General features: G+C 41.1%; 1 long non-coding RNA gene across 1 annotated transcript; it reads right to left on the bottom strand.

Annotated features, from left to right (window-relative positions):
• On the bottom strand, positions 1-27,359 carry LOC144229666 (uncharacterized). The gene is made up of 3 exons (XR_013334550.1): positions 27,180-27,359; positions 22,948-23,027; positions 1-251 (listed from the first exon to the last, which is right to left on the bottom strand). It is a non-coding gene; the product is annotated as an uncharacterized LOC144229666 (long non-coding RNA).
• Positions 27,360-27,663: the final 304 nt, after the last annotated feature.

Raw genomic sequence — 27,663 nt, forward strand, 5'->3', positions numbered from 1 at the left:
TATAACAAATAGTACACATTGAGACCCATAAGAAAGATAGGGATTGAAAGGGAACAATCTTCACACTTAGGTAGGAATTCATCTGGCATTTGGCACTTTGGAGACTAGAAGATCTTCTCCCTCCTGTTCAGACACTTGTTGTGAGGGCATTCCTCGAAAACCGTCAGGGACGAGAGATGAATTCCCTAGGCCACAGCTGCCAGATTCCACGTACAATGACATCCATGCCCAATTCTCTCTGCCACTACTGCCTGTGGAGAAACTTTGAGATTTGTAGAGAAGTCTACAAATTAAATTGTGGGAAAGCAATCGAAGGCCGTAACATCAACTTTGCAGTAGGATCCCAACTACCCCAGAATTGATTAATTTATGTTTAGATTTCTCAATTCATTCAACAAATATTTGAGGACAGATGTGCATTGGAAGAAGCACAACTCAAGAGTGAAACTAAGCCAAACCCTTTCTCAGTATTACTCTCAGATTCGTCATGTACTGTAAGAGAATCATGATTATGCCGAATCGTGGGTATCTGTGAGGATGAAGTGATATCTGGGGTGAAGGCACCTTACAAATAAATTCTAATGCCTGAGCAAGCATTCTTTTTCCCTTGTGCAAGATGCTGCAGTAAAGGTTATAGAAATGCAAGGATGTTGAAGACAGGTGTGGTCCCCCCGTCCCCCAAGGGTAACTGCAATGTCATAAGGTGTTGACATCTACTTGGGCAGCTATAGTGTGAATGTCATGGGAGTGGACGAAATGCTGAAGGATTTTGTTCTGAAGGATTTCTGAAGGATTTTGTCCGGGATCACCTGGAAAGTTTTGTTGCAGTGCATAATGGCATTATCATTTGGGCTCTGAAGTGTGGTTAGGATCTCAAATGACAAGTTCTGAAGGATTTTGTCCAGGATCACCTGGAAAGTTTTGTTGCAGTGCATAATGGCATATCATTTGGGCTCTGAAGTGTGGTTAGGATCTCAAATGACAAGTAACTAGAAGGGCATTTCTCGGAAAGGGGAGGACATGAGGAACAGTGTAGACTTTCAAGGATGGAAGATGTACTTGGGAGAAGACATACTTTGCCTTCAAATCCATCTCTACCTTGGGACCATCCTCGTCCATATGGTAGTACAAAGGGCAACTATAAAAGTAGAGTAGCTAGTGTCAGCCATACATGCTTGTTGTTCTTCACGAGACTCAAAGAAACCTAAGCCAGTATGCCTCTAAAAATGGAGATTGCTGTCCAAGATGCCTGAAATTTGGGCAACTGTAAAACATTATGAAAAGTTCATGTCAATGCTAAAATATTTCACAGTAATACGTATGTAAGGATGGAACATGAATAGATAAGTTAGGCTTTTGTTAAATCTCTCTTCTTAGCCTATTGAAAATAAAAATTGTTTGAATTTTCACAAGCTTTCTCTTCATACCAATCATCAACAAATATTTTCACTTGTTGGAATGCTACATCAAGATATAAGTTCTTGTTTAAACAACTGATAACTCTCTTTGACAAAACGTGTATGGAGACACTTGTCTCAACTTGTTAATTACTACTATATACATAATTTTCTAAGCAAAGTTTGTTGTAAAGTATTCAAGATATTGTCTATATTATATAAATATCTGCATTTAAAAACTTGAAATAAAGGAGGGGATAGCCTGCTAGTTAAGAGCATGAACTCTGGGGCTCCTGAGTGACTCTCCGTTAGGTGTCTGACTCTTTTGATTTTGACTCAGATCATGGTATCACAGTTTGTGAGTTCGAGTCCTGCACTGGGCTCCATGCTGACAGCACGGAGCCTGCTTGGGATTGTCTCTCCTTGTCTCTCTGCCCCTTCCTTGCTAGCACCTTCTTTCTCAAAATAAATAAACATTAAAAAAAACAGAACATGCACTCTGAAGTCAGACAGCCCGAGTGTGTAACACAGCTCTGAGATTCAGTAGCCCCTGATCTCAAGCTAGTTACTCAACCTGAATGGATTGTAGCTAATATTAAGTCCAAACATTTTAAATCAAATTGACTCTTACTGAAAAGCTTCAAGAGAGTTTAATAGCCTCATAAAAATGTTAACAAAAGTATATTAAATCAAATATTAGTTAAATCAAATTTTAGTTAAACGAAGGTACACAAATGAGTTGTATTTTACTTAATTGAATTAATGAGTTTAATTAATGAGTTTAATTTTACTTAATTATATTTTTATTACTTATAAAATAAAAGCANTTATATATAATTTATATAATTATATTTTACAATATAAATAACGTGAATAGATAAGGTGATTATTATGATAAATATAACATAAAAATAAACTATATAAACATAAATATAATATATAAATGTTACATATTATTTATATGATTACATTAATAGTATTATATAATAAATAATATGCATACAAAAATAATAATTAATTGATATCTTATTAAAAATAAATTCTCTTTCTCAATTGTATTGCTTTGGATTTCTGGAAGCATTTTTGGCCATGAAATATTTTCTTTTTTTTTTTAACATTTATTTATTTTCGAGACAGAGAGAGACAGGGTGTAAGTGGGGGAGAGGCAGAGAGAGAGGCAGACACAGACTCTGAAACAAGCTTCAGGCTCTGAGCTGTCAGCACAGAGCCTGATGCGGGGCTCAAACTTATGAACCATGAGATCACGACCTGAGCCAAAGTCGAACACTTAACAGACTGAGCCACCCAGGTGCCCCATGAAATATTTTCTAGATAAAGAATTAAACTTGGAATTGAGCTTTTCTATGCCTGTTAATTTACATATATAAATAGGTATTGACTGAATAAGGGTTCTGACATCAAATTTTCAATACAGATTTTTCTGTCTTTACATTTTGAAAAGGTATTAATTACAAAATAAATTAGTATTAATATATAATTGATTTTGGTTGTTCTCCAAACTAAAGCATTAATATTAACACTTCAAGTAAACCCTTCAATAGATATCTATTTGGAGCCTATAAGGAGATTCTGTAATAAAGTGGTCCTCAAACTTCAGAGTCGTGTGAAGGCTCATTAAAGCACGATTTCTGGGCTTCATCCCCAGATCTCTGATTCAGGAGGTCTGGGCGGGGGTGAGAATTTGCCTTTCTAACAAGTTTTCAGGTGATACTGATGATATTGGTCAGTGAACCACACTTTGAAAACCACTGCTATAATTCATTTCAAGAATTAAAAATGTTGGATTCTTATTGTCTCATATGAATAAAACTTTATTAAGAAATGTGTTATATGTTCTTCTCTTCTTTGATCCAAGGACCAAATATTTGTATGTTTTTCTTTTGTCTTTTTTTTCCTCTTTAGATTTTTTCTTTGAGGCATAGCTGACACACAATGTCACATGAGTTTCAGGAGTACAACATAGTGATTCAACTTTTCTATATATTTGTTCTTGAACTCCAAAGGATGAATAGAATCTAGGAAAATCTGTTTCTTGGAAAATGACTTCTGGATTCCACTGCTGACATTCCCCCCCCGACCCCGTCCCACTTTAGATATGTTCTATAAGACCTCTTTGTACTTTGTTTCTCCTCCTCAGCATACTTTATTTTGATGATGATGATAATCTCCCTTTATGGGATTTTAGGATTTTTCTTGGCCTGGGTAAGTCCTAAAAATATTATTTCCTTGTATCTACCTGCACATTGTCTTATAATCTATAATTACACTGAATTACCATTTGAAAGTACGATTTCTGGAATGTGACACTTGGGAAATAATCCTTAACTGCAGAAAATGTTGCTTATTCTGCATGATATGCATTAATTTCATGGAGGAAAAAGGGGCAAAAGAGGATAAGAATATGTTCAAGACTGGGCAGACGTCAGAAGTATCCAACCACATAAAAATGCAGATATCATTTTGGAAGAATTAAAAGACGTTGACACATAGCGAATGAGAAATTGCCAATGTTCCTATTTCGCCAAACATTCACACCAGGAGTTTTCCCTGCACGTGCTGCACCAAATATACCTGCAGTCAGTGCCTTTTTTATTTTATTATATATATATATATATTTTTTTTGAGGCAAGTGCTCCATTCAAACAACAGGAACTGAATTGTCTTCTATAATTTTGCTCTGATGACCAAGGTATGCGCTACATCAGTTCAGACTTCTAAACCACCTCCTTCCATTCCCTTCGGCCTGCTTTCTTCCTTCATACCCTTCATGTCCATTTAACTCTGCATCACCCCTTGTTCTGAAGCTGAATCCTCTAGACCCATGGCTGTCCCCTTCCCTCCTGCTACCTGAACAAGAATACGCACGGAGTACCGCAGACATTTTTTTTTTTTGTCTTTCCCATTTCTGTAGTTTCCCTTCCATTTGGAAAAAAAGAATGTGGTTTAGTACAGACAGCATGGCATTAAAATAAAGCTGTAGGCTCCAATCTATCTATTAACTGCAAGACCTTTATCTACAAATGTAGGTTCCGTATCACATTTGCTTGATTTCATGAGATGGTAGTGAGGATCAAATTAGACAATCCAGGTAAAGTCTTCTTTGTGTGCTACGTAAGCATAACCTTCATGTCAGGGCTGGGACTGGGGTGAAGCAGGTGAACTGCCTGGGTGCTACGTTTAGGGAGGCGCCCACTCTCAGGGTTGTGCCTACGCAGGGTGTGAAGGCTGCCTTCAACTTCCCACCCTTAACTGTTGTCGTCACATGCAATTCAGTGGACGAAGGGGTTAATATCAGAGTGAAAAACAGTGAAAAATAGATTAAACACTATTCTTTCTCCTAGGGGAGATGTACTTAACAGAGACAACAGTTTGGGATTAAAGAAATAGAAATAAAGTTCCTAGCTGGTGAAAGACCCCTCAGAAGTTCGCAATGGATACATGGCAGCCTATTCTACCCAGGAATAAGGCGAATCCTGCGTTTCAAGAACACTGACTGAAGAGTACTAGCAGGGAGGAAGCTTGAACATCTACAAAGAATTTGCATCGACTGAGCTCCTTCTCAGAACAATTTTCCCACTTGGGTCCTCAAAGTAAAGACTTTAGAATTTTACTATATTTAATTCAGAACCCACATTAAAAACAAACAAAACCCACACATAATTAGAGCAGGAAGCCCTCTCTCCGACTTATCCTAGAAACTGTTATGCTTCACAAGCAGATTGAAGGGAAATTTCTCCCTGCCTCAACATAACATGAAGACAAAGATTACTCCATAGTGACAAAGCTAAATCATCTCAGGAGGATAGAGTTCCTTGCTCACTAATGATTATCATCTGCCAAGAACTAGCATGCTATTAATACTTGCAAAGTTCTCTGGACTAGAAATTCATTACTAGCAAAAGTACAAGTCCATTTTTATTCTAGGTAATTAATCTAATTTGACTTTCTTCTGCTGCTGCTGCTTAGCAGAAATGGATGCTGACTCCCTTCTCTATAAAGAACAAGCAGATCTTTACACTTCTCACCGAGTAACCTTAACGCACATTTCTTTCTCTTTATCATACCTTCTCTATGCTTAGTGAATTCTCTAAGTGCAGAAACTTGTCCAGGGCTGTGATTACTAGCAGAAAAGATACCCAGTGCCTGATGGCTTGTGTGTAAGGAGGGAGGTGGGCCTGAGGAGAAAGGCCCAGGAAAGACCCATAAGCCAGGCTCCCAATCCCAAAGGAAAATAATAACTAAACGCTACACATTCATGGTGTTTTTCCCGAGAATACAGAGTTGGGGTGGGGCAGCCTTCAACCTTCATATGCTGCTTCCTTCAAAGAGAGCTGAAAAAACGTTTATCTCACTATGAATAAGATGGCTCTTAAAGAATGAAGTTCAAGTGTGTTGATTTCAGTGACTTACTCCATCTCTAGAGCTGCCTCAGGCAAAGAAACTGCATGTTTGAAAATGTCCTTCTAAGGTTCCAGTCAGCCCACTCTTCTACTGAAAGTGAATGAAACTGGACAAATCAGAGACTGCAGAAAAATACACATCAGTCATTAAAGCAGTCAGTGGAGAATTCTGGAAACAGATTTGACATATATTCTAGATATTTCTGGATTAAATTGATTTTATTCTCTAGTCTGATTATTTGATCCTACTCTTGGGTATGATTATTTTTTGCTATTCTAAAGTTAAATTGTTCTACGGAATATGTCAGAGACAAATGAAAAGGTAGACATGAGTGGAAAATAAAATCCTGGAGAAACCTCCCACCCAAAAATAACTTCTGCTAAAATTTACACTCTGTGTATAAATATTTCCTTCCAGACTTTTATGCATATTTATATACACATGCTTATGTTCAAAAGTTTTTAACTTGTGTTGTCACTTTCATGAGTATTTTTCCAGGTAAATAGATAAGCTTTCATACATTATTCGTATTCACCGCATCGCGTGCCATGTGTAGACACCACAGAATTTACGGATGTTATGTTTAGATTCGACTGAAATATACTACAATGAATGGCAGCCTTCTTAGTCAAGAGGACCACAAAATGTCTTCCTTTCCCTAGCTCACTTCCCAATACCTTGCTTGCACTTGAATCCTTGGCGCAGGGTCTGCTTCTGGGATTACCCAAACTAAGACCCCTCTTACGGTCTCTTCACCAGGAGAGATGCTGAAGGCACGGCCTCCATGTTATTGCAGAGGTAATGGAGGAATGCATCCAGTCACCAAACATCAGTATAACATTTGACGTATTCACAGAAAAGCAGAGCGGTGAAGACCATGTTTATTTTTCATATTGAAAAACTGCAGACTCTGAGGTTAAGCAAACTTTGTACAAGGTCATGCGGCTGGTTAGAAGAGCCAGTACCAGATCTGTTTTCTTATTAGACAACTGTATCTTTACTAAGTAGCAGTTGTGTTTCAAAAGTGAGGTCAGCTTGGGATGAATATGTTGCCTGAATTACTTTTCGGAAGTCTAAACCTTCAAGTATACAGTCTATTCAGAGTATTTTAAAATCATAGTTATTTGCCTTGTTCCTGATCATAATCTCCGCTTTCCATTCTCTTTATGTTACATCTGCAGCACCTCTGTCACTTCCTTTGTCACCTAAGGGTGAACTGTCTCTTCCATGCACTCTACGGGGTCATAAACTCCTAAGTGCCATTTAGCTGAACCTTAGGAGGTTGGACTCATGGGGGACAGTGATGTGCATAAATAGTTACAGTTCAAGGCAGTGTGTGGTAAGCACTCTAAGAGAGGTGGAAAGTCCTTCGGGAGGATAGAGGAAGGAAAGATAAAATTCTGGCAGAGGGAGAAGGGGAGGCTTGATGGAACAGGTGGCCTTTAAGCTGGATCTGAAAGGATGGGTAGGATTTCAGCAGGCGGATGTCAGGGTGGGGAGGGGAGAAAGGAGCAGCATGAGCACAGAAAAATGCAATATGTGTTCAGGGGATGTCGAGTGCAGTGGGGTGACGGGCTCACAGAACACGTCGTCAGAGACGGAAGAGACACGTTGAACATGATGTGCTGAAGGACTCTACCCTCAAAGCCTGGGGGGTATCATTTTATTTGGGGAGCAGCAGATCTGTGAGCAAGGAAGTGCTGTACTTAAGTGTGTATTTCACAAATATTTATCTGGAGACACAGTTTTTTTTTTTTATTAAATGCTATTGTGTTATTACTCAGTCATGCTTTTACTATAGAATTAAGTTCACATAGAATAACATCAGAGTCCTTTACCGTGACTCTGACACGATATAGTACCTGGCTTTGCCTGCTTTTCCACCTCAAATCATGCCATTGCCATTTGCACACTAAGCTCCGAGCACATTTGTTTCTCGAAGTTCCTAGAAGTTTCTTCTGCTCCTCCCTGGCCCAGGGATTCTGCACTGCTTCTCCCTCTAGCCTCCATATATCTGGCTTCCTTTTCTCCCAAGTTCTATTGAGGTATGACTGACATATATCATTGCATAGATTGAAGGTATACAGCATAATGGGTTGACCTACATATATTGTGAAATGCTTAGCACAGCAAGTTTAGTGAGCATCCATTATCTCATATAGAAACAATAAAAAGAGAAAGAAGAAAACAGAAAAATATTTTTCCATGTGATGAGAACTCTTAGGATCTACTTTCCTCACAATTTTCGTATACATCATGTAGCAGTGTCAGCCATGGTCACTGTGTTGTAGGTCACATCCCGGTGCTTACTTGTCTTCGTACCTTCTGACCCCCTTCCCCCTATTCTGCACTGGTTTCTTCTTCTTTTTTTTAAAATTTTTAATGTTTTACTTATTTCTGAGAGAGAGGGAGACAGCATGAGCAGGGGAGGGTCAGAGAGAGAGGGAGACACAGAATCTGAAACAGACTCCAGGCTCTGGGCTGTCAGCACAGAGCCCGACGTGGGGCTCAAACCCACGAACTGTGAGATCATGACCTGAGCCGAAGTCGGACGCTTAACTGACTGAGCCACCCACGTGCTCCACACTGGCTTCTTCTTAACTGACATTTATTTCAAATAAAATCTCCTTGCCCACCCAATCTAAAGTAACATTCCTGCTAATTTCTATGTAGAAGCTAACAAAATTATTTATGATTTGTTTGTTGTACACTCTCTGCTACTGTAATTGGCTCATGAGGGCATGCATCCTATAGTCATGGTCTTTCAGGGCATCCCCAGAGCTCGGCAGAGTGACTAACACATCCAAGAATTAAAAAGAAAAAAAACTGTTGAATGAATAAATTGAATGAAGTAGGATTAATATTGTTAGAAAACTGGAAAGACATTACACGGCTTAGAGATATACCTTAAAGAAGGTATTCGGCATCTGCTTATGGAGGTTTGCATCAAGGTCTCTGAATCATACTGGTTCAAGTGTGCAGAGTATCATACCGTTTCGGATGTCCTTACTCATGCTAGCTCACGCATCACTTCTAGGTGCAATTTCCTCTCAGTACATTTGTTCCTTCTTCCCCACATTTCCCACCTCCAGCATTTTCTGGCCATTATTTCAACTAAGTGCTAGGCTTGGTAATTTTCCTAATGATCTGGAAATGGATTGCTCTCTTGCAGATGGCCGTGGATTGAGTTGCCCAAGACCCGGTCATAAGTCATGACTTGCTGAAAAGAAAGGGAGTGTTTTGAAGTGGAGGGGCCTTTGGAGGTCATCCAGCAGTTTTTGAAACAGCTCCAGCAGCCAAACTAGTAGGCCCAGTACCTTCCCTGGTAATCTGGTTTCCTGATTTACTATGAGGTATGGAGCTGTTTATGATGCTTTTGATAGAAAATAAATGACTCTTAATTCTACCGTATGATGAAGTTCATATTTGAAATGTTTGAATAGGTTTTTCAGACCATGGTTCTACAACTGGCTATAAAATTTTACAGTCTTGTTTCAAGGATATAAAAATCTGTGATTGGAGCCTCTACTCCAGGCTTCAACGGGAAGAATCATAAAGCTGAGACTACAGCTGAGAGACCCTTCTTCCTGGCTTTGGAATAAAAAAGTGCACTGAACTAAAGAATCAATGTGTAAAGGTTGGTAAGCCTGATTTAAGACTACTTCTAAAATTAAGTTTCACCTGGAGGCAGAAGAAAAGAACACTAATTAACATATCCAATGATCTCTAGAGTGAAAGGCAATCAAAACTGTAAGACACAGTTGATTCCTAAACGGAGTTCATAGGACAGAGACGATTTGTTTTATAAATATTTTGATTGTGCCAATGGACACAATGAGACGTCATCATAATAGTGGCCTGCTGAATATCTGAAGGGAAGCCCTACCTCTGTTTTTCACGTGGAATTTCTTCCTCGCCAAGCATATGATTTCTTGCTATAGCTTCATAAACATACTACAACTCATTCTCAACATTTCAACGTTAGATGTGGAAATGTTGAGAATGAGTTGTAGTATGTACGTGAATTGTCCAGGGTCATGTTGAAGGTCAGCATCCGTGACTCCGAAGTTAAAAGTTTGTACTTCCTTGAGCTGCATAATTAAAGTGGCTCCTCATATACCTAAACATTATTTATCTGACATCTTTGAACGCAGCCAAGAACTGGGGACCAGGTTAAGACGATCTCTGAATAGCAAAAATTGGCGGCGCAAAATTTAGGAACAAAACCTTCCACGCTTTTTAGAAGACCATCCTCTAGAAACTTGCACACTTTTATTTAATACTCAATTTTAATAAGCTCTGTTATTTGGTTTGCTGTGGCTGATAAAACAAATTCGCCATGGTGAAGAGTAAGGGATAAGAAACCACAGACTGAAAGGAGGAAAAGGAATAGAGTTCTTATGTGAGGCAGTACACGGCATACAGATGAGAAATGTCTCAGCCTCATAAAGATGACATGACTCAATTATAAAGCATTTGAAACAGTACCTGGCACACAGCAAGCACAGTGTAGATGCTTATTAAATTAATATAAATAAATGTGTAGCTTAATAAAACATGAGGGCCTACAGCACAATTGATGTTCTCTAGGATGATAATGATTTTACAAAGGAGGCTTTTATCACTTTTAGTACGTTATATTTAATAGGGCAGGAAAATAAACACTTTTTGAAAATATTTCCAGCAGAAAAGAAACATATAACTTAAACCATAGCAGTTAAAATGGTACATTGGGATTATTTTCAAAACTCACATAGATGGAAGTCCAACACTTGATGTCATCTGACAAATAGGGTTTTCTGAAGTCTTTGTTCTTTTTTTTAATTAAAAAAATGCTTAATGTGTATTTATTTTTGGGAGAGAGAGAGACTGGGACAGAGCGTGAGCAGGGAAGGGGCAGAGAGAGGGAGACACAGAATCGGAAGCAGGCTCCAGGCTCTGAGCTGTCAGCACAGGGCCCAACACGGGGCTTGAACCCACAAACCATGAGATCATGACCTGAGCTGAAACTGGACGCTTAAGTGACTGAGCCCCCCAGGCGCCCCTGAAGTCTTCCTGTTCTTGATTTATTTCTTGATTTACTGTGTAACACGGAGTCTATCACAATTCTGAGATGTGACAGAAACTACTTTCTAGTGACAGCAGTATATTAGGAGTCAGTTTGTCATGTGAAAAGAAAAGCTCAGGGTACAGTGGAGACCGAGGTTCTGCATCTACCTCTGGCCTCATCAGTGATCTTAAACTTAAGCAAAACTGCCTACAGTCATATGCTTATACATCTCACCTCCAAAATGTTGTCAGCTTTGGGCCTTCCCTACTCTCCACTGCAGAGACAAGTATTTCGAAGACACGAGTCTTGTCCCTGGCCTTACACCATGATGCTGAACGGGAGAAATTCGCTTCCTTGGCCGTTGGCCTAGAATGTAGCCATCCCACTCCTCTGCCCCCTGATGAAATTCCAGGTTTTCTTCAAAGCCCATCTCAAATGCGACCTCCTTGTGATGCTTCCTCTCCCCTCATGCTCCGCACGCGCCACAGGAAATGGGAGGCTTCTTTGCACTCCCACCATCACTTGTCATCTATGCCTACCATAACATGTGTCTTAGGTCCTCAACTTGGAAGCAGAAAAGCATGGTGGCCGTGAGCTGAGGCCTGAACCTGCACATATCAAGGCTTGAACCCTGTTTCCACCAGTTATATGTTGACAGACCTTGGACACGTTCACCTTGCTGAGTCTCAGTATCCGAATTTGAAGGGCCAGCATAAATATGTCACTTAGTTCACAGGACTGAATGAGAATGACATGGGATAATAAACAAAAAATCAATTAACAGAGTGTGTGCCATGTGGACTGGTCTCAGGGAATTCTGGTTAGCACCGTTACCATTACTAACATAAGTCATGTATATATCTTTTTTCACTAGATTGTGAGTGTCAACAAGGGAATCCTTAATAGTGCCCAGCCCCACCCTGGCACACAGGAAGTTCTTAGTACTTGTCAATGAATATATGTGATTGCCTTCAGTGTCACATGTAATTTTCCAGGACTGTGTTTTCCTAAAGGGCTTACACTCCCCGAGAGGCCAGACCACTCTTCTTTCATCCCATTGTTTGCCTGTAATGGCCTACCTTCTGCCTGTTGTCCCAGAGAAATTATTAATAGCACCCACTTAACCTCTGGACAATAAATTTTATGGACACCTAGTTTTGAGAGGCGTCTCATCAGCTTCATTCCCAGAAACTAAGTTCCTTGATTTGCAAAACATATACTACATTTGACGTTTGGGGGAGCAGTCAATCAGTTGCTGTATGGAGCTAAAGTCCCGCATACAGAGGAAATGTTTCAATAAATAGTTGCTAAAAGAATAAATGGAAGAAAATGGAGCCATTCTTTATTTTCCCTTTTTTGGGGGAAACGAAATAGGGTAAACTATTGGCTATGAGTCCAGGAAGATAGGAATATTGGACTGAGAAACTCTTTCTGCCATTTAGAATTAGAGGTGGGATAACACCACATGGGTAGAACATTAGAGCTTATAATAATAAATCCAAAATGAGATACAAGGGCAAGACCAAAGAAAAACCCAAGTCAAGGATATATATGCTGTCTGGCCTCATATCTATTTATAAATAATATTTTCAGGGAATGCTACTATGAAATTTAAAGGAAAAACTTAGTTCAGAGTTTCCTGGGTGCCTGTTTGTTTGTTTTTTGATAATAGGCAGTGTGGCTCGCTGCCGTAGCCCTCAGGAAAATGGTGAGGTAGTTGCTTCTTTATTAATCCTCAGGCTCCTTTTCTTAACTTATTTTGCTCTCTCAGCACTGGGCCCCATCCTTTCCCTGTGTACCGTCTTCCCTCTGTCTCTCTGCCCTGGTGCACCTGTATCCTGGCCTTGGCAACCGAGAGCTCTTTGGTCAATCATCAAATACCACAGCGGTGTTTTTCTTTCCAAGTCACTTTCCAAATTATGGAATGGAAGGTGTTATTTCCTATTAAGGGAATTTCAGGCACCAGAAAACCCACTGGGAAGAAAGGCAATCTGAGGATGAGGATAGCGTTCTGGAACACGTCTGGAGGCAGCATATTGAGTGGATGGAAAGCATGGGATTTGGAGTCCGGCCGAGTTGGGTCTGAATTCTGGCTCCTAGCTACTGGCAGTGTGGCTTTGGGTCTTCATTTGTGTGAAAGGAATAATAATAAGACTTGACTCTAAGGTTGCTTTGAAAATTAAACGGGAATGTCTTTGTAAAACACCTAGTAATATGTGCAGGTGGTAAACTTGCTGAAGGTTATGAGTTAGAGCTTTGGAAGTAGATAGGGCTTAACTTTTGCTCAAGGAGAAATAACTTGACTCCCATGCTTCCGAAGCACAGAGATAGCACTGCTTTTCTCGGGACTGTTATTAAGGCTTAAGTGCATTTAAAAAAGACCGACTCCAGCCCTTGAAACATAGTAAGTCCTAAACGAGGTGTGGCTATTATAATAACACTTATAGTTAGATTGCTCTACTGTGGATGGTCTCAATGAATGACAGAGATTACCTTTCTTGTCATTATTATTATCGAATCTTTGGCATTTCTAAATTCCTTTGAGAGATGGATATCTTCCTTATTTCAACATAAGGTAGAATCTTGATTCTAATCAATCATTTTATATAATAACATTTCTTAGCTGGGGGAAACTTAGTCAATGTTTGAAATCCATTAGGTTCTTCCAGGGAGAAGCTAAGGAAATGCAAACCTACAGACAGACCACTTGCTTTCTTCTGTCCCCCATTACTACTTACCACAGTCATTTGTGTGCACCCACCCAATATTGACCGGATCTATCTTTAACGCCATCTTGGGCTGCGGAGAGCAGTTTAGAGCACTCCAGGTAAGCCTCTGTTATGAAACAGGATTCCAGTTCAGCTGCCTCTAGTCACGTAGATGTACCCAAACTTATGCTCTGACAGAAAAACAAACATTTGGTTATCTCCTTGTGCGTACTTGGGGGAGAGGGGAAAGAAAAAAGAAAAGGATCTGACCTTTTGATAGTCACTTTCTCCATCCTGCGTTCTGGCCAGCGCACAAGTAAATAAAGGCTGGAAACCACACGCCTGCTGTGCCATTCTTCGTCCTGAACTAAAATCCAGCCAACGCCAGATATGAAACCAGAAACAAGGAGCATTACTTCTCTACTGAGGCACATTGCCTTCCTCAGATCATGTTTTTCCGAAGAGCTACACCTGAATGTGACTTGCTGGGATTCCAAGAATCCTTTTTTATGATTGTGGTTATGATCTGTTTGGAAAAAGCCAGGGATGAGACCACGGTCTCTGGTGTGCAGCAGAACCCAGAAGCCAGAGCGTTCCGAGAGCAGAATGCCGGGGGGCCGGGGGGGGGGNGGCGGCCAAGCCAGCAGGACAGTTTCGATGCCACAGACCGTCTGCACTTACTCATGGTTCAAACCACTAGGGAAAAGTTGCACAGCACACCTTCTGTACTGTCACAACAACAACAACAACCAGCCTGCTAAACAGATGACGTGTAGGGGTTGTTCACTGCTTCACACACCAGGCACACACTCTCCTCCGATGTGTGCTTCCCAGTCTCCACGAAGCAAAACTAGTGATTCCCATGTGGCATTTTTGCCCCATTCCCACTTCCCTTAGCTCAGAGGTAGCCCTTGCTACGGAGTGTTGTTTTTATCTTGTTAGCGTGTGTGCCCCCGGGAGGGCCAGGACTCCAGGAGGTCGAGACCACAGCTTAGTCCTTTTTTAGATTCCTAGTGCCTGGCGCACCGTAATCACGCAATAATGTCTATTGACTGTATAAATCGGAACCCTGATGAAACAGGGCCGAAGTTTTAAACTGATGGCCCATTTGTTAACATTACCTGTGACTTTTTCTACATTTAAACAAGTACAGATCCTTACTTTCAAATCCACATGCTCTACGTTATTCGTTGTTTTTTTTTTCGCGCACCCTCAAAACATTTTCAACGCACCCGCCCCTCGCGCCAGGTACTCGGGGTTTACACAGATGGAAAGAAATACTTTCCCCTCCTTTAATGAGATTACTGAGTCTGTGTCATGAGCTACAGTCTATGTATTCAGAAGCCGCCCTAATAAATATTTTGGGGTTTATTTGATAGTCTTGGCCGTCATTGGAAACAGAAAATCAGTTCAACACCACAGCAGTTAACTGTTGACTAAACAGCTCCAAACCTCAGTTGGCCAATGTCTGAATCATATGGAGACGATCTGAGTTTTACTGCCATCAAGAAACAACGGGAATATCTAATGCAGGAATTAGGAATGCATATCAGTTTTCACAGAGCAGTGTGGTAATTATGAGAGTACACTTTCTTGTTGTCATTAAAGGGGCTTTCTGGTAGCCAAACTATTGTTCTGGTGTGTGCTGAGCCTAAAGACTCCACTGGCCTCGCTGCCTTTGATCTTTTGAGTTTCTGAAGTTGTGGGATTTTGCATGCTACACTGATAATCTGGGAAAATGTACAATCACTATAAAAGGAAATTTTCCTATTAGTCCAAGAATAATCGTTTATAGCAAAACCACCTGACAGAAACATGCGGGTGCATATCACCCTTGTGAGACCGAAGATATTTTTACAACTGAGGATTATTTTCTTCCCTTTGTACAAATCCATATGGTGCCTATTCAGACATCAGTCATCAGCAATGCTGTCTCATTCACCCCCAAGAATAGAGTTCACAATTTTTGCTCCAAATTTGGATAAAAAGAACTTTTATGAAGAGTTAGCTGTTTCATCTTCCACAGCCCAAATACTTGAGGTCAATGGCATGTAAACTCAACTGGAGTAAGGCAGCAAACATGAATGAAGTAGCCAAGGAGCGTGGCTTTCCTGCCTTGGACGTACCCTGCTTTATCTATCCCCTGCTTCCTGCTGCAGGAAACATCTTCCTGACTCTGCAAAGGACAGTGCTTCTCCCACAGTGAACCGTCCATCTGTTGCTGACTCTCATGGTAAGCTGGGGGCACCATGGGTAAGGACTGCTATGCTTCATTCATTCATTCATTCATTAAATAGAGAGTAAAGGAAAGAGGTGTCCATTATTTACTGGAGGATCTGTCCCAGGTGAATGTCTGGTTCTGTGCATGTCTGGTTCCAGAAACAAAAGGCAAGTGGAAGGAAAAAGAACACTGTGTCAACATGACTTGACTAAGGAAGAGCAGAATGTTTTTCTCCTGAGAGTGACCTTCCTCTGACAGGAGGAAGAGGGTTCTGCATGGACTCTGAAACCAACTCTTTTCTTTTCCCAAATCCTGTCCAGAGGCTGCATTTGTTGGTTAAGGTAATTCTAAATATGACCAAGTAAACCAGTCTAACTAGGGCATTTGAACTAGTTGGTGGGGATGGAGAAAAACCTGACTACATATATCACAAGAAAGATCCATTCTTGGTCCAAACAGAGGGAAAGAAAAGTCATTGCCATTACTTCAGTAAGCCAAAATGTACCACGGCACTTGGAGACCTGGGAAGGAGAATGTAAGGCGACTTTACTCTCCTACTACTCTATTCCATTTTCCATTTGTTCATCACTTGCATTGAAGACACTGTTGGACTTCTAAAAATGACTGGGACTATTTCAATGGACCTCAGCCTTGGGGAGTTCAAGCTCTTGGATTATTTAGTATTACAGAGAGCAGGAGAAAAGGTCATCCAAATTAAACAACAACAAACTCCACTGCATTTATACAAAATCCTTCTACTTGTCCTCAAAGCAAAGTGATTTCTCCCCCACTATGGCACACAGCCTTGTAGGCTGCACCTTGGACCTTTGTGAAATCTCCTACAGCACTTCATGTACTGTTGATTTAGGCTTAGGGTAATGGTGGAGGCACACTGGGGAGCATGGGGTAGTAGAAAGAGGAATAGACAGGGAGATAGGGAATGTGGATTCTACTACTAATTCTACAAAACACTAGTTAACAGTCTTTAAAATTTTTTTTAAACGTTTATTTTTGAGAGAGAGACAGTACGAGAGGTAGGGGGCAGAGAGAGGGAGACACAAAATCCAAAGCAGCTCTGAGCTGTCAGCGGCAAGCCCAACATGGGGCTCGAATCCACAGACTGTGGGATCATGACCTGAAGTCAGAAGCTTAACCAATTGAGCCACCCAGGAGCCCTTCATTAGCAGTCTTAAAAAGCACATGACTTTATAAGCTATCAGTTCCTTATCTGTAAAATGAGAAGATTAAACGAATTGTTTCTTTGTATCTCTAAAACTGTAAGTTAGAAGACATTAATAACAGGGGGCAGAAAACAGAAAGGAAATAGTGAAAAGTGGCACACTGCATGTTTGCCCAGCCCTTAAGCATCAAAAATTCTTCACTGGAAGTGTTTTCTCAATCCTCCAACTCCCTTGGCACATTATCTGCCCACATCCTTATATCCAGCTTTTTATCTTGTGTTTTTATTATTGAAATATATGTCTTATCTTCCCAATTAGCTATAAGCTCCTTGAAAATATGCTCCATCTCTTGATATTCTGCCATTTCTAGCTCTGGATCCATAAATATTTGTCTAAAGAATCAATGGTTCTGACTGAGTGCCTAGCTTAATTAACTTTAATTAATTCTTCTAAAAATTATTACTGTTTAAAGGTAAGATTAAGACCCAAACATTTATCTCAGTTTATAAAATTGGATTTGAACTCTCAATTCTAAAGTATTCACAGAAATGAGCTGTTGTTTTAATAAACATTTGCCGATACTCATCCTGAGGACCTTTGCTTTTTTGCCCCAATCCACTAATATCAAAAGCCTGCTAAATAAATAAATACATGCATATACACATAAACACATACATACATAAAAACAAGAGTTATATTTTTGTGCCTGGGTTGAACACATTATCTTACATAACTCTTAAAACGATACTGTGGAATTTCAGAAGAGCATTTCTGCCACTAAGTAATAGCGCCACTCACCCAGGAATGGAGCTTGGTTTATCTGACTCCAAAGTTCATGCTTACCAGTAGTGCGTGCTCCCTCTGTGTTTGGTTATCCACCCAACACAGCCTACCTAGACTTTTATATCTCTGTGAGTCTCTGATATGAACTCTACATCAATGCAAGGCAATACAGCCAAAATTACTGAAGAAAAAGGCAGTATATAAGAGCTGTGTTGTAGTGGAAAGGCAGTGAATTTTATTTGGTGTTCTTAAGTTCTTAATTTAATGTTTACTTAGCCCCCGACTGGCTTCACAAAGCTAGGAATTTACTGAAGCTTCAGTTCTTTGTCAGTAAAATGTGGACAATAGCACTTATCTCCATAAGTTTTTATAAAAAATGAAATACTGTGTATTGAAATATCCAAAATGCATAGTATATGCTTAGTAAGTCATTCCCTGTCCCCCTCCTAACTCTGCCTTTCAGTCGAAGCACTGTCCTCCCAAACAAAGTCTGTAACAATAGAAAAATGAACTACACATTTACAGGAACACCTTGGAATCCTCTCTTAAGGAGAACTCTCCTCCTCAGCCTAACCAAGTCTCAAATAAAATGCTTTACCTCCCTAGAAGTTACCAGAGGCCACCAAGGCTCCAGCCATCCTGAAAGCCATTTGCTATCAACACTTCCATTGAGTTGAACAGAAGTTGCTCATCCTGCCATATCCAGGATCCGTTTTTGAGGCTCTTATTTGGGTACTTTGTGGTCCAGAACTATGTTCTCCATGAGATAATCTCACAGTGATACTTATATTGAGTAGAATCACAAGTATTCTTTCTCATATTTTCCTCCTGACTTTATTTTTTAAAAATGGGGCCCCTGGTTCTGCAACAACAGTGACCCCTACAGGGGTATTCATTGATCCATCTGCCAAACGTGAAGTATCTTGGACTAGAGATGTAAAGATGAAAACGCATGGCCCCTTAGCTATCTCACAGGACAGCAGGGGAGAAAATACAGGAAAAGACAATTAGAATGCAGCCTAGAGCTATCTCTGACTGGGAAAGCCATGCAGAGAGTCTCTGACTCTTCAGGGCACTAGCCAGACCTGATCAGCCACTGCGGCCTTCAGCCATCCAATTCAGCCATCCAACAAGTTCTTACTGATGTTTGAGACTTGCCTAGAAACACACACAAAGATATGTGGCAAAGGTACGACTTTCAGGACTCTTCTCTTCTTACACTAGCTGGCTGGCTCAAACCCTTGCAAATCCGAATTGAGGAAAGCAATGGACTTCTCTAGGTCTTTTGGTCTTGACCATGTAGCCTCAGTGTTAGGTGGCAGCATCAAGGGCCAACTCCTTATCTGATGTATGACTTTCCTCAACCGAACTCCATCCAGGGCCCCCCTCACCGCCTCCGCCAGCACAAGCTTCCTTGGCTCACAGGGCGGCCCATTCCAATTGGAGCAACTTCAGCTGATAGAAAGTTTGCCATCTAATAAGCCAAATTTATCATCCTATAGGGTGAGTTGTCTTACATTTTTTGTCCCCCGTGGGCTTCCTTTGGGTCTGATGAATCTCCTTTTCAGGACAATGTTTCTAAGTTCAGAAATGTATACTTTAGAAAACTATGTATGTGTGTGTGTGTGCATATATACGTACATACATATATATATATATATTAGAACAAACTGTGATCTGGATTTATGTGGTCTTCTTTATAACCCATTACTAATAAGATCTAGAAATAGGTATAATAATTACCATAATTTTGAAGTAGTGACATGTGTGATATTTTGAGACATCTGTAGCAACTCTAACGTGATATGAAAATAGCTCTGATTTCTACTGGTGACACAGTGACGGTCCTGTTAATATTACTATGGTTTGTTGCGCACACTCATAACTAAAGGCAATGGGAAATCACAATTACAGGGCGGTAGAAACACAGATGCAGTTTTTTTCCACTCAAATTCACAGACTCCCCTGAATTCTCATAGACTACCCCAGAGTAAAGAATTCTTTCACAGAGATTTTTTAAAAAACTGTTTCTTGCAACCACAGAGATCAAATCAGTCCCCTTGAACTCTCCTGCTTCTCCTAAATGAAGCTGTCATTCATTGTTTCCATATTCTTCAGTAACCTTATCACTTTGTCTGCATGAGATAGAGTTTGTTAATTCCAAATTGAAGCACTGAAACCAGGAGGTCAGCAAGCGTTCCAGGGCCTACGACCAGCCCATGAACCCCCAAAGGAACGAAGGACGGGCTTGCAGGGACATCGGCGGCCTCTCACGGGGAGAAAAATCCGTCAAAATGGTTATTAGGTATTTTAAAGTCAAAGCAGTATGTTTTATGAAAAGAGGAGTAACTGACTGAAAAGCATTTTTTTTAATGTTTATTTTTATTTTTCAGAGAGAGAGATAGACAGAGTGAGAGCAGTGGGGGAGGGGCAGAGAGAGAGGGAGACACAGAATCTGAAGCAGCTCCAGGCTCTGAGCTGTCAGCACAGAGCCCGACGCGGGGCTCGAACCCACGAACCGTGAGATCATGACTGAGCTGAAGTCAGACGCTTAACCGACTGAGCCACCCAGGTGCCCCAGGAATAAGTGAATTTTAATGACAGTTTCATTTTCTTACTGAGATGATCATTTTAAACACAAAGATGTAACACAAGGGATCAGTAATACAAAGCAAAAAACAAAAAAGTTTTTTCCCCAAGATGAATGACTGAATTTGTAGTTTGTCTGGCCTGTGCTAGATGTGTGTATTTACAGCTTTTCACCTTTCAACAGATAATAAGCAGGAGTCTCTGATCCTGGCTTTAAACTAGATACAACTGGATCTCAATGGAGGTACAATGAATTAAGCACTAATTCTGTGCTGGGAAATAAAAAAAGATGGATACGAAATGGCTTCTGTCCACAAGGGAACCTAAAATTTATTCAGAAATGTAAACACATGGCAAAAATAATGATACAAGGAGCACTAAAGCCATGGTTTATTGGAGGAGAAATACCCAAAAGATGTAGAGGAAAGATAATAATCAGTAGACCTATATCGTCATTCAAATGGTTTTGTTAACAAGGCAAAATAATAACCAGATTTTCAAGGCATCCCGTATTGTAATACTATGCAAACGGCATGATAATTACTAGGATATTCTTTGTCTTTTCCACTTGTTTGAGCTCTTCACGATTATCCCAACAGCCTTGCACAGCACCTCCCACATGGTATCCTCTCCACACATGATATGAATAAGTGAATGAAGGTGTAACATACTATAGTAATGGTGGAGAACAGGGGTTTTGAAACCCAGTTCTGCAGTTTGCTTGGCTGTGTCCATTTTTGAAAGCTCTTAATCTCTCTCTAAACCTTAGTCATCTCACCTGTAAAATGGGGATAAGGACAAGAACACTAGGATTTGGGTAGAGGTCATATGATGCCTGTAAACTATGTAACAAACAATCATCCTGCAAGGAATGTCAGCTATCGTCACAGGAGGAAGCATGTAGAACTGATGCTCAGAGCTGGAATGAAATATGATAATCCACTTCCGCTTTCTCCTTTTAAAGAGTGGACTCAAGAGACTGTGGGTTGTCCCTAAGGCCACACTTGCAGTGTGAAAAACAGAACAGGTGCAAACCCGGGTCTCCTGAGTTTCCCAGCTTAATAAGTCTTAGTAATAACCAGAGAACCCTCTTCCAGGTCAAGAGAGTCTTAATGCCACTTGGTTCTCTAAAACAAAGCGATGTTGTTGTCTGTTTTCTCCAAAGTTTACATTCTCTGAATTCACAGAAGTGAGATACCTGAAGTACTGTTTCCATATTATTTGTCACGTTGGAGTCTTGGATAGATAGACTTGAAGCGCTTCTATTGCTTCAAATACTGAATGAGGAACAACGAGGCATGCTGTCTGCAGGCTACGTGGCATGGACCTGAGACATGAGCACAGCCTTAGCAAAAGGGTTAAGATTGGCACCTATCTATTTTTCTCTCAGACAGTAGGCTTGAGCATGGATATTTTCCATTTGTTTATAGTCTGTCAAAGGAGACACTTCTATGACGACAGACATGAATCGAGCCACAGTCAATCAAGATTATTTCCACATACATGATTTTAAGCGTTTAGTGATGAGCTGGTGCTTCTAGAAAGAGGTTTGCTGTTGTTTTCAGCTGTATGAGGAATGGCTCACACAGGAATTCAACGCAAGACTGTATGTGGAAATATAGAGCGTCACGCTGGGAACAATACCCAGACTATCCTAGTACTGTCGCTGTTGTTACTGCCATAGAAACAAGAAGCTCAACAGCTCCTTGTTGAATGAAGGCTTACATAAACGGTCATGTTCTTAGCTATCGAACACTGTGGTTATCATCAACTGCCTTAATCAATAAAACTTGCAGAAGATAAACCCTTGAGGTTGTAGTGAAGATTAAATTACATAATTTGCAGGAACACGTCTAGTATAACCTGGAAGCTTCCAAGCGTTTGAGAAATGTTAGATGAGTCGTAGCTTGTAAAGTGATTAATCAAGAAAAGTCAAAGATAGCTTGAAAATTTGATGAGATTTAGACCCCTAGAAAAAGCAGTTGGCGATGAGATCTCATTATAGAGCTACTGGATTTTTATGAACTCTCGGTGCAGTATCACACATCTATCAACTTTCCCCAAACACCACAACTGCGATTAGAAAATATAATGCATTACTCAGGGTTTGTGTTGCAATGGCATAAAAGCAGAGTGAGGTGGCGAGTTTCCCATAGGTGATAAGATTAGCTTCCTCCGGCCTTTAGAATCACGGCGGTAGAACCAGATGGAGTGATTTTTAATGGGGACAGTATTTGTACTAGACAAAGTCAAGTTAGCTTAGCGTTTCACATGAGCTAGCCAAGTGTTCCCCTGCTCGGTTGTTCTGTTTTTCCGCTCTCTCACTGTTTAAATAAATTACAGGAGAGGAGAATTTTAGCTTGAAACTGCTACTAATCCATAACATGAAAGTCATGTCTGCGAATATTTGTGCTCTTGGCGTCATACCCTTCAAAAACTCTATTCCGGGAGAATGTTTCCATTAAGTCATGTATTTCCTTTGTGTCTAATTCCCTTGCATTCATAATTCAGAAATGTTTTCTTAGTGTAACATGCCCTCAAGTATGTCTTCTCCTGAGGGTTACTGTATCTGCCAGGAGGCTATGATCGTACTTACCCTGCTTTGCCTCTCAAACAGGTAAGTGCCTTCAAAGAGATTTCTCCTTCAGCCATGGGATTCCTTTACTGCAAAGTAATCTAAAAAAAAAAGAAAAGAGATGGAACCCAGAGTTTCTCTGACTGAAAGGAGATTCGAAGAGCTACATTAAAAGCTGAAAAGCCACGGTGGAGATTTTCAACCTCTAAGATTTACCTCTCCCTCCGTGTTGCTCTAACCTCCTGCTACTACAGCATTGTCTTGGTTCTACGTGACCTTGGATGAATCTTCCCCTTCCATCCAAGCCCCCCCAGCCCTGGGGCGCTACGGAGTTCCAGACGGTATATGGGCAGTGCTACAGAGGCTAATCTGACTGAGAGTGGCGAGGACACACAGTGACCTCCCTTTCTTCCCAGACACCAAGAAATCTTTACTGTGTCCTTGGAAAACCCTCTTGCTTTGATTCAAGGACGCCATACCTCGCAGCAGAGAAGAGTGGCACCAGAGAGAGGCAGTGATCAGAGCCTCCAAGGCCTCATTCGTACCCACAAGCTGAGCCCTGCCGGGCAGCCCCTGAAAATCCCAGGATTCACTTCCCCAAATTAGCCTCAGAATTATCCGTTCTCGACAAGAGCTCACGGCTCCTCTCACCCCATGTGCCTGTCCCCAGCCCAATGTTCCTTCTGCCTCCTTTTCTCCCAGGAGGAACCTCAACTTTTCACCAAGAATGCTCTCTTCTGGGCCTCTCAGACTTTGTTTTAAAACTCCCTCTGAGGGGCGCCTGGGGGGCTCAGTTGGTTAAGCATCCAACTTCAGCTCAGGTCACGATCTCACAGTTTGTGGGTTCGAGCCCCGCGTCGGGGTCTGTGCTGACAGCTCAGAGCCTGGAGCCTATTTCAGATTCTGTATCTCCCTCTCTCTCTGACCCTCCCCGGCACACGCTGCCTCTCTCTCTCTCAGAAATAAATAAAACATTTTAAAAAATTAAAAAAAAAAATAAAACTCCCTCTGAGCTGTGTCCTAGGGCCTTCGTATTTAGTAGCAAGTTGTGTGGCATTTGAACTAAAGATGGCAAAGAGACAAAGGTGTTGAAACAACAATCACCAACCTAGCTAAATTAAGATGAAATGTGCAGAAATGACCACTGACAGCTACAGGCTGCGCACTTTAAGAGTGATTATCTCTCCTACGCACATTTAAATTTTGCTCCCAGAATATGGCTGATCCGTGAAAGAAACAACAGTTGCGAGGCTTACGGGCCATGTGTTTTTAAAAGGCTGGACCAGGTGTACTATGGAGGAGGTTTAGCCATCTCTGAGATTCTAAGAGGCAGATGCATAATTTTTATTTCTGAGCACATGGTCTTAAACTCTGGAACACTCAGAGAAGCTATTCCCGCCCTTCTGTTTTGAAACCAAATTCGCCAGGACTCTAGACACACTACTGATTGCCAGTGTGTAAAATGCATTCTTGTGGCCTTGAACCTGCCTTCAAAGACATGCTTAATATAAAGGCTAAGTTCTGGATGAAGCAGCTCATAAGCCTTTCCCCTGGAGAACCAACTCAAGAAACCCCATTTTTATTTTCTTTTATTCTACGTCCCTTTCTCCCACTCATCTGCTGGCAGAGTCAAGATAAAGACTGACTGAAGAGCTTCAAAGAGTGAAGCGAATTCAAAGAAATAAAAGTTCTCTCTGAACTATGCTGCTTTCCTTGTTTTGCCCGGCCGCACCAAGTCTGGCCGCAGAACCAGAACCAAACATTTCTGCATGTGGTTTCCCTTGTTAAGTAAGGCCCAAGACTCCGCTTTCTAAAAGGAGGAAGGTGCGGACGGTTAGGGAGTCGGGTTCAGCTATTTGGAGATTGGAGTCTCCCCCTGGTCAAGAGGAGATAACACCTTTCAGAGTCTGTATGCTGCCCTCTCCTGGCCTGTGTGTACGGAAGGGTTAGGTCATCGAATGTGTTGATGTTCGTCCCATACCTGTGTGCAAGGTGCATGTGTTCACATGAGACACTCAGAAACTCTCACTAACTTTCATGCTTGAAGCTTATTTGATGAAATAAACTCATTATTCCTTTGACTCTTGGCTTCATATTCAAGGATGCCGATCATTAGGCCACCTTCGCTCATACTGTGGTGCTCTGACCCTCTCCTTATTCATCATCTTACTGCCATGAGGCTCTGGGACCCTGCTCTGCAAATCAGTGATCCAAATGAGCTAGGTCCTCTGGATGCGCTGGCCAGAGACATCTTCCCAATTAGAAGTGGTGGCTATGGGATGTATCTGTATTTAGATTAGTGGTTGGAAGACCATACGTTAGCCTGACTTGTGATCAAGACTAATTCTGTGCATTATTAGCCAGTGTGTCCAATTCATATAAAGGAGAACTCTGCTGTAGGAAGAGAAACAGCTAAGCAAACACAGGAATAGATGGCACCAGAGGCCAAATTTACAATTACACACTTTCCCCTTTGAAACAATTTGTCTTATTTGCTCTTCCGTTGTGTGACTTGTTTTAAGCCCAATACTTGTCACATTTGGTTGCAATAATTCATTACTTTCTCCTAAATACTTAAAGGACCCTGATACCGAGGAAATGCTTGCAGTCTGGCGTGGGATTGCTAGAGCAACACTGCGGTAGAAACGTGGCTGGTCTAATCTGCTGTGTGCCTGGGACTCCACAGCCTCTCTGTGTTTGTCCTTGACCTAGGCAGGCCAGGCCTCTCCATATCAATCAGAACTCGGCGCCCAGACTGGAAGCCTAATTCCACTCCTTCGCTTTAGAAGAAGAGGGCTAAGGAAGAGGTGTTTACTTTAAAGAGATTTAAAGGCATGTACCTTGTTTAAACTTTACCAAACGCATAGGGTAAGCTCTGGCTGGCTATACTAAAATGCACAGGGAATGAACTCTTGATTACTTCTTTCAATGAAGAATGATAGCACAAAACAATGAGTAATCAAAGCACTGCTTACATTTATCTTCAAAATGCCATCACGTGTCTTAGTTCAGACCAAGCGTGTATATATATTCGGTCTCACATTTACTTTGTCGCCACCAACATGACTAAAGTCGCTTTCGAGTTTGAATGGCAGGAGGGAAACGGGTCTCAATTTATTTCAGATATTATATTTATAGATTGAAAAGTGTTCATAGTGACACAGAACTACCCTTTTAACTGCATAGAATTCAGTTGGGTCAGTTAATTAGTATTTATTTAAATAGGCGAATTCTTGACAATCAGTTTCCTTTGTGATACAAAAAGAGAAAAATACTCATCTATAAAATCAAAATGCGCTCCCCTAAATAAAATGTTCATTTGCCGTGTCTATTCTTTGACATGATTTCAAAAATACCCTGTTAAATCATTCAAACTCGGCCACGGGCAAAAATATGGACATTTTTCATGGCTACGCTCATGCATTTTCCTTAATGACAAAGGAACATGCTCATTTGATAACAGAAAGAAAACAGGTCAATGTAAATTCTCCACTGTGATATGTAAAACAAATACCTTTCTATAACTTCCTTATCTGTCTTGGGCAGGCACAGTCTTGGATAAGGAGTGCCCTGAAGCCCAGCCATGACAGAATGGGGAATTGATTGTGAGTTACCAACGCATGGTTTGAATATGTCCCACCAAGAATCTAATGAGAACAGTGCGGGTAAGATAAGGTCTTTCTCCTGCACCTGCTGCTGTGACATTCTCTTGCTGAACTAGAGTCCCAATCCGCGTATGTTCTTCACCGCAGGAAAAGCTGGTTTTCCAGGCATTCAGAGCGGTTATACGCCAGTTATTTGAGGATCGCCCAGAGCAAGACTCATCTTTTAACTCAGGCTTCATTCAATCCCCACTAGCTTTTCCAAGGGAAAGACTGAACTCACGAAGCAATGTTAATTTAATCACAAGTAATCAACAGGGAAAAAAAAGTGTTATATAACCTTCTTCAAAATTTGAAATCAAACATGGGAAAATCCCAGGAAATAGATTTTTTTTTTTTTTTTACAAAACTCATGTCTCAAAATAAAATGAAGAAAGAACGGAAAAGAAATGGCCAGATGCCTACCGAGTTTAGTATCAAATAAAATTAAACCAAAAATGGGCATTTCCTTACAAGTATCACATTTATAATACATTTCCAATTCATGACTTCTCTTGAAACTCATTCTACCTGAGGGTGCAGAATGCAAATGCATTTTCAACTCAGAAGACAGTGTAAAAATAAGTCAGGTACACAGGAAGGGTCACTGACCATTACACTGGGAAACCCCTCTCTCCCTTCTCTCTGTTTCTTTCAACCACAGCAGAGCGACACAGACAGATTTCACTCGCGAGCTTAGCGCACGTTGGCCACACGCTTTAAAGATCCCGAACACGCTCAAGTCCGCTCGGCGCCTCTTCCTTTGGGGAGGACATTAACCTGACAGGCGGGTGGGAACGTTCGGAGCCTGCTCTCTCACAATCGGTGTTTGAGTTGCTATAGGTCACAGTTCTAACGCAGTCACCAGGACACAGAAACGGGCAGCGTGACAACACGCAGGTCCTGGTGTCATTTGAGAGAAAAAGGGGCCGGTCAAGTTCGAGGGTCCCTGTTTCACACCCACGGATAATTCCGTAGGCGAATAAATCCCGTGGCCCCCGAACACACGTTAACGGCCCTGATCATCCAGGGTGGACGAAGCGAGTCACGCTCGGGGCTTTCTGCTCTGACCCGCGTTGGAAGCAGCGCTGTCGAT

The sequence above is a fragment of the Crocuta crocuta genome, unplaced genomic scaffold (genome assembly GCF_008692635.1).
Source record: "Crocuta crocuta isolate KB4526 unplaced genomic scaffold, BGI_CrCroc_1.0 scaffold243, whole genome shotgun sequence".
Taxonomy (NCBI): Eukaryota; Metazoa; Chordata; class Mammalia; order Carnivora; family Hyaenidae; genus Crocuta; species Crocuta crocuta.